This window comes from Crassostrea angulata, chromosome 7, assembly GCF_025612915.1.
Source record: "Crassostrea angulata isolate pt1a10 chromosome 7, ASM2561291v2, whole genome shotgun sequence".
Lineage (NCBI taxonomy): Eukaryota > Metazoa > Mollusca > Bivalvia > Ostreida > Ostreidae > Magallana > Magallana angulata.
Window position 1 is genome coordinate 41,811,696 of NC_069117.1, and position 9,414 is coordinate 41,821,109.

Genomic DNA, 9,414 nt, shown 5'->3' on the forward strand with positions numbered 1-9,414 from the left:
ATGTATTCTTTTGTTAAACAAGACCTAATGAATATCTTATTTTAGTAAATTTAATTTTGTTTTATTTTACAAAGTAGACGTATATTTTCACTATATAACCCTATCGTGACAAATAGTCAATGATTGAGATGTAAAATTGTTCGATTTTTTTTTTTGAATTTGTATCATTTAGTGTCTGTTTGATGAGATGCCAGCGCTTCTGATTTGGCGAAAAATTGTCTTGATATTCACATAGCAAAATTTATAACTCTTTTAAAATCTCTCCAACCTCGTATTCCATGTTGACCATTTCTGCAATTGAAACACAAATTCTTCTTTCTACAGTTTATTTTCTCGAAAATATCACATGTCCTTAAGTGCAGTTATCCTTTGCTTTGATATATAGAGAGAAAAAATCAGGACCGTGATTTCACTTCGAGAGATCAAAGTACTGAGAGTACTGAAAGCATGGGGTTTTGAAAGTTTGAATTTATAATTGTCCACGTTTTCCTTGAATATGTTCCAAAATTATGGGTTTGAATTAGTTGTTTCAATCTAGCATGTTAAAATTCGGCTTTTTGCATTTGCCTGATACTTTGTCTAAATTTTACTAAATCCCGACCGGGACTGTTCTTCATAATTGTAGAAAATTGACACAACGGTATTTATGTAAAATAAGACCCCAAGGGAAAATTTTAAAAACAACAACTAATCGGGAAAATCAAAACAACTATATTTAGGTAGATAATTTAAATTATAGATTTTTGTTAAACTTGTGATCCAAGGGAAAATCTACACGTCAGACGGATCTGTTATACAAGGTTTATGAAAAAACCCAAAAACTCTCAAACTGCTGAATTACCGAACAAAGTTAACATTTGTATACCGATAACAAACACAGGCACCTGACGTAAGAAATATTTTCTTTTACAATAAAATTTATTCCAAGTAATATAACAATGAAAACGTTCGTCACGGTAACCATTTTGAGTTTTTAGACCGACTTATCTGTCACGATTTTCTTGCAGCGATTCATATAAAAATTAATTGGTAAAAATAAATTCGTTCGCCACTTACTAATTTTTGTGTAAACTCGTGCATCATCTACACGAATTACGATACAATCGTTACTTTCATGAAAATCATACTCCGAATTCAGTCAACTGCTTTTTAAACCGACAAAACTAGAAAATGGAGACCAAAAGTGAATGAATCACGTCATATTTTGGGGTAGACCTTTCCTGATTGGCTGTTATATATGTCGTTAAAAATAAAACAACAGAATAATAAAGACATTAATTGATAAATGTACAGAGATACTGTAGACGTATTTTTTTTCACGGGGTCATAATTCCGCGGAATCACAATTATATCAATTTAATCTACGGGTAAAAATTTAGGCGGATTCTTTGAATGAAAAAAAATCATTTGAATAATTATTATTAAATTATTAAATTTAGTTTTGAGCGATTTTCATTACCTAGAATTTGTCCAACTTTGGACTTAAATTGTAAGAACTGTTCACAGTGAACAGTAATCATCGGCTGTGCACTGGTCGGTAGTCATTAGTTAGCCGTCAAGATGTTACGATGTTTATCTGTTTATATGCATGTCGTATTTTTAAAGCCAAATAAATATTTTAATCCTTATTAATTGTCAATTTATGGGTTCACATGTCGTTTAATTATGAGTTGATCAGTTTTATCAAAAGTCAGAGGACAAGGGGATCTAAAAATTGCAGTAAATTGCGTGTAGTTAATTGGGTCATTGAAAGACAGACCCATTTGGGGCTATTTGTCGTCTTACACGTGCCGTTATCTCAAGATGAGAGAAGTTTAAATTTCATGCAAGTAAATTTACAGAGAATTCAAAGTTTTAGGAGATTAAATTGTTTATTATGTGAATTCTCAATACAAATTTGTTTGACAGTTTGCATAGATAAAAACGATATACATTGGATACACGTATAATTATGCAAGTGTTAAATAATGTAGTAATTTCCGATTATCCTTATTCATGTAATGCAATTTCAAAATGAACTTTAAGTACACTGGGAAAACATTCCGGGGAAAATTTGTGTCCGCGTTCATAGCGTAAATTAATACCACGCGGACAAAAGTACGTCTACAGTAAATCAGTTAAGGACTGGTTAGAAAAAACATAAGGAAAATGTCCAGATCAGTTACTTAATGCTAATGAAGGAGAGCTGGTTTTATCTTTAGGAAAAATATTCACATGGCGGTAATATGTTTTACTGACAATTGATAAAGCAAAAATTATTGTATGATAATTGTAAATTGTTGATTTTAGCTATTAATTCAGAATTTTTTTATTTAAAAATTTCTAATATATGCAAAGTAAACGCTTTCAACAGTAAAATTAACAAATGTTGTAGGACATTGTCATTTCAGGGATCTGTCTCCTTTCAATACACTCTCGTCTAATAAGCGCACATTTTCATGCGTCTTGGAAAAAAATGAAAAAAAATTGATTTTGAAAGCGATTTAATTTCAATTTTTTCGAAGAGCTAAAATAAAGGAGTTGTAAATCAGATTTTAAAACTACGATAAAAACTTGTAGTTTTTATCTTCTTAAAATTGCGATAAGTACTACATGTATTTATTTACATGTACTACCACACGGTAAATAAAAATTTAAAACATAACAACCATGCATTATCTGATCTCTGAATTCATAGGTCTAATATTGGTGAGAGATATTTACCGATGGGAGAAAGATCAGATGAGTTTCTGATGAGAGACATTAAGATGTTGATGAAGACTTTTTTTAAATCATGAATATGATAGAAAAAAGTGTAAACTTATGTCTCATAACATTAAAAGAAATAACATATTTATATATTCCCACTAAGCCGGACAACATGAACACTAACATGTAACTTGGTTCTTCAATCGATAAGATTGTATATATTATTTGGTCTATTAGTCACCCCAAATGTATCATTTATAATATAGATTTTGCTTACAATGCATTGTTCAAAATCTAAATTCAGTTTAATTAACTTAAGAGTCAATGAACGAGAAGGCAAATTCAGACTTTATTTTCTATGTACAAAATTCCTTTAGGGATGAACAGCAGTCATACCGCAAGTAGACTGGGAGCCAATGAAACACCTATTTAATATGTAAGACATCTGTGTATAACCCGTCTAGATGTTAACCTCGGCTCGCGCATGAAGTTCGGTATTTTTCAGGTGATAGATTGTTAAAATAAAATTCACAACTTTTCAAAAATGGCACATTGCGTTTGGGAACTTTACTTTCGATTGAAAATTCAACTTCTTCTATATATTAATGAGCTCGTCCACCAACTGGATTGTCAACGGCGTTGTGCATTCAGTTACGTAACTCATTCCACAAATCACTACAACTATTGAACCCGAGCAAGAATAATTTGATCGATAAAGCTATTTGATTATTTTCTTTATAGAATTTGGTTTATACATAGAGGACTTAAAACGATTTAATGCATGTATTTATGATATATATTCATTGAAATGCATGAAAAGTTTCTGCACTATTTTCTTACGCGTAGACTCAATTCATGTGTTCTACGCGTGTCTTCCGGTTTGAGACTTCGGCTGACAGTAAACTATTAGACGAAGAGCTCGAAGTTCGAGCCATCGAAAATATCATGTATTTTATTATTGTCACAGGGTCGTTAAGAATAACGATCAAAGACTTGGATTCGTACTTTGCTTTTATATTATATATGAAAAGAAACCTAGAAAACACAGAAAACACATTCACAACACAACACACACAACTGATACAAGCTGTGATATGGAAAAAGGTATCTATTATTATATTTATTACATACTTAGTAATAAATAAAAAAAAAAACCATCAACTTGAACAAATTGATTATTTATATTATTTGAAAATATAGTCTAGACATGTACATGTATTTAATAAAAATATGAGTTCTTGCTTTAACAAACATGAAGCTACAGAACGGAATTTCATCAGGTTTTAAAAGTTGACTGCTTTAAAACATTTGCTAGCATTTGAAGTTTTCAACTGCACTTAAAAATGTCGACTGTAACTGTCAAATGTTTTATTTTTTGTCTGTAAACATGCAAAAATGCCGAAGCGAAAAAAGGCAGAGGAGTTCCGCAAGGGGTGTGATACGGATCCGTATCAGCCCTGGAGGGCTGATAACCTGTATCAGCCCCGGAGGCCGATACGGATTTTGTAATGCCATCTGTATCACATGTGCAAAAAAACCTGTATTTATTACTAAGTATGTAATAAATATCAATAAACCTATTTACAGCAATGACAGAAACATATAGTTACCAATTTATGGAACTGAGTGCAGGTCCTATTTACTGGATTTCATATCATGAATCGATCACCATATTCAGTATACAATGAATATCGTAAATTTACTTTACTCCATTTAATTATATTCCTTTTTTCACTATAACTTCTATCAACTTTGTAGCTCATGTGCTGTATTTATTATTTGTGTTAAAATGTTATTCTTCATGCAATCTCCTATGGGAGGAAATAAAGATAACTAGAATGAATGAATGAACAGTCTGGGCAATTTAATGAATAAAACATTTACATGTAGCTTTTCATGATAATTTATTACAAAGTTACACACATATACTTTATCAAAAACATTCACTCTCCACACTCATACGGGTTAAACATATTTATTTATCATTTCTTTATATCGTAAACCTATTCTTTCTCCATTATTCAAAACAGTTTCGCAGACGATAAACTGTAAATAGCCGCGAAAACGAAAGTGCCCTCTGCGCTTGCGCAGCGTTCATAACTACGAATATTCACACCTCCGTTATTAGAGAGTTCCATTACGGAAACTTGCGAACGTTTCGTAAGTTAAGGCTACGAATAAAACTTACGAAAACGTTAGTAAAACAGAACATTCTTATCTTAAGTTAAAACTTACGAAGTTCTTAAGTAGTAATATTTTTGCGTAAGATAAGAAGCTTAGTAAAACTCATGCCAGTCACTAAATCCTAAAAATGGAAAAACCACGTGACTTATCACAACATTCACACATGCACTCATTCATACATACAGCAATGCGTTCTATCAGCAATGCGCGCTGATGAACATTAAATAAATAAATTAATATGAACTGTGACATTATGATTAAAGAAAAGATGTGTTGTTTTCAAAAAACAAATCAGCAGGTTATAAAATATATCGATTGTCTGTATGTTACATATGTAATGACAAAAAATACAAAAAAAAATATCAGGACGTTATATATACAAGGATAATATCATTTTCTAAAGAAGAGCAAATATATACCGGTATTTGAGAAATAGGAAAGGACAATTGCGCGAAACTTTTGATAATAAAAATGCAAGTATAAGCAATTTAACTTCGATGTTATATTTGTTTATTTTAATCATTACACATTCATGTACAAAGTTTACTGTTTACTTTTTATCTATTCGTAAAATGTAAAATTAATCTTATTTTAATAGCATTGTATCCATAGTACTAACAAACGATGTAATATAATAAACTAGAAAACGCGATCTCGTTGCTGTGTAATACTGAAGAATTATATTCTTTCAAATTAAAAAGGTTGGATTCAGAAAAGTCTGTATTAAAGATTCAGTGAAGTGACATGTCATTTTAAATAGTAACTCTCGTTTGATTTGTGTTTATCAGACACTTCTTTGTTTTTTATGGTTAAAATTTGGATACTCACTTACAAGAGGTGTATATTTAGTCCAGGGGTACATGTACATCCCATTGCGATTTGTGAAGTGTGTAACTTGTGATTTTATACTAAGAACGTTAAGCAGCCATTCAATGCCTTTATGGAATAACTCATTGAAAGTTTCACGTTGTCATTCCATTATCTCCGAGTCATCAGAGCGGAACTATTTAAAAAGTTTTAGGAGGTATAAAAGCGAAGAATATTCATTAAAACATACATTTTGCGTCAGCAATAACAAAAAATGGTGAGATTTTCATCATTTTAAAGCTGACATGAATTCATGAAAGCATTTGGTCATGAAATACAAATACAAATCGACAAGTAATATGGCCTGTAGTCGGAAATAAAAGGAAATAATGCGTAATTATGAATTCATTTTGGAATAAGGTATGAATATTCATAAGGATGACAAAATTTAGCGCCAACGAATAACAGCTAATGAGCATATGTGAGACTGGTGTTGAGAATACTGTGAGTAAAGAAATTCCGTTAGCTAAATTTTCTTGAATGCCGCAGGTGCCTGTCAACAACCTGCAGAACTGAAACTCTGTTAAGGTCAGACGACACGTTCCTCAATTTTTAACCGGGTTTTCCAACGGAAAAGTCCGGTTATTAAAATGGTGATAATGGCGGGCGGCTGCCAAAAGAGTACCCTCATTGTACGGATAACTCCTCCTACAGTTTTCAAGATAGGAAGTTGTTCTTTTGCAGATCAATTGTACATAATTATATCAGAGGTGTGCATATTGCTAGGATTTTGATTTTCAATAATTCATAAAAAAATACCAGCTTTTGAACTGAGTCATATTTTGGCAAAATATTGCATATAGGATACCCTCATTGTACGGATAACTCCTCCCTCCTACAGTTCTCAATATAGGAAATTGTTCTTTTGCAGATCAATTGTACATATATCAGAGGTATGCATATTGCTAGGATTTTGATTTCCAATAATTTATGAAAAAAATACCAGCTTTTGAACTTAGTCATTTTTTGGCAAAATATTGCATATAGGATACCCTCATTATACGGATATTTTCAAGATAGGAATGTTGTTCTTTTGCAGATCAATTGTATATATATCAGAGGTTTGCATATTGCTAGGATTTTCATTTCTGATAATTCATAAAAAAAAAATACCAGCTTTTGAACTTAGTCATTTTTTGGCAAAATATTGCATATAGGGTACTCCATTTCACTTGATACGGGTTGACAAGGATTATGGATACATTTCACATAAAAGAAAACCCGGTTTGCTGTCACATTGACAGCTTTTCACTTGTATATATATAACATTTTCCAGGAATTTGTAAATGATTTACTACTACTCTGACAACTCTGTTTTTTGCAAAAAAAATTAGAATACCTTACCAGGCATTTCTGCAAAAACTAGAGAATGCAATTTTCTATATAATCTTCTTGAAAATACACTTGAATTGCTGATATGAAAATAAATAATACAGCACAGCAAAATTCACTATATTGGTCCGGGCTTTGAACTCACAACCTCTAGAACCTACGCTCCTGGTAGACCACTCGGACATCTAGGCATATGTTCATAAACAAGTAAATTTTAATCATTTTAAAAATCATTATAAAATAATTATTTTTATTGGAACTCTTTATTACGAGGAGATACAAAAAAATGCTCGAGGAACGTGTCGCCTGACCTTACAAAACGGCTGTAGTGTTCAATTGTGTGTATGCAAAAACTATCTATTCAGCACAAATCATTTTGTTTGGTTAATAGCCTACCGGCAAGGCATGTGTGAATACAAAAGTCGGACTAGTTGCACATTTATTCAACGGATTTTTTGGGCGTCAGTTTCTCGGACCAGTTTGTATTTAGATTCATTTACTTTTTTGCATCCATTTTTAAAATGCTACATGTATTTTATTGCTAGCGCTCTCCCCTGAGGGCGATCGATGTGAAGCTCACTCTAGATTCGGCATTCTGAATTACCGTGCGAAGCGAGCTCTACCGGCAAGGCATGTGTGAATAAAAAATTCGGACTATAGTCTGTCCCAACATATTTTTGTCACATATTTTCTTAAATTATACGATATTTATAAATACCTCTTGATTCAGACGATGTTCATTCCATAATATGAAAAAATCCCAAGATTTCCATTTTGAAACGCCCCCTCTAACTTGCCAAGTTTCAATACACGACTAAGAATAGAAAGTCTAGGGGGAAGTTGCATTGCATCAGCCACAATTAACCCCGGATGATAATGTTGAAAAATTTGTGAGGTATACCGAGTGACTTCCAAATGGAGAAAAGATGTCAACATTCCCCATTATAAATCCCCGTAGGAAATCTGTTTTCGTTCCTGTGAATTTCTACGATGGAAAAATGATTAATAAAAATTATGTGTGAACAAGTTATCTTGGAAACTTTCCCTTTTATCGATTTCAATTGCATTTCTTTTCACAGGCATGTGTATTTTTATTAAAAATCATCCTAATGTGCAGCATAAATATCTTTCGACAGAATATAGTTGCACATTTATTCAACGGATTTTTTGGGCGTCAGTTACTTGGACCAGTAATGCCCTGTTTTTATCGGACCAGCAGTTCCCTGTAAATATGGTTTCCCATTTCACGCTCTCAAGAGAACAACCAAGAAAAAAAAACCCATTAAAGAATAAGTACATGCATTGTAAACAAAGTACAAGGATCCATTACAATAGAATCGAATGACGTCACAATGAATTTCTTGCACATTGATCCGTCAAAACTTTTCGGCGTCAGTAAATTAATTACGACCCACAATGCAATTCCCAGCATTGCAAATGGCGTTCTCACTTTCTCGCAAGATTCAAAGTAAAACTTTTGAGAACCAGATAAAATGTATAATTGATAGAACGTCATACTTTGTAGGTCACTAAAACAATAAATTAGCGTAGTTTTAATTATCAGTGGGGTTTTTAAAAAGCCAGACGTTTAAACTAGGGGAAATAACGCTAAATGTAATTACTGTAAATTGAATAACCGAAATCTGAAATTCTCTCAAAATCGAGAACATTTCTTGAGAGATATGAAACAACTGTAACTCATTTGAATTTTCACATTTTAAAAATAGATTTTAAGAAGATTTCGGTGATTTCCACAATTTTCTGGTATTCCTGACCTTTATAATGTTAAAATCGTTATCATTCAACAACATTTTATCCAAGATTAAACTAGTTCTACAGTACTCATCCAGACAACACTATAAAACCTAATATGCCAAGGTGAACTGACGTTACAATTACTTTTAAAAAGGAAAACAACTCTGAATTGAAAATAAATTTATGTTAAAATCTTTATTATTCAACGACATTTTATCCAAGATTAAACTAGTTCTACGGTACTCATAGAATCATAAATCAATAAAAGCTCGAAGTCTTGCTTATATACGGTAGCGTAAAAATTATGATTAATAAACAGAAGATATATTGAATTTAATTTGTATTTAGATTCATTTACTTCTTTTGCATCCATTTGAAAAATACTATTTTATAATTTGATTTATTATAATGATACGTATATACATATTTAATCATAGACTGCGCTCGCCCCAACGGTCGCACCGTAAAACATGTTATTTATTATATTTTAGATTCAAAACTAAAATAATAACCGTTATTTAACAATCAAATTGGAATCAAATAATTCAAATGAAAACGTTATTCTTTACATATGAATAATCATACAGA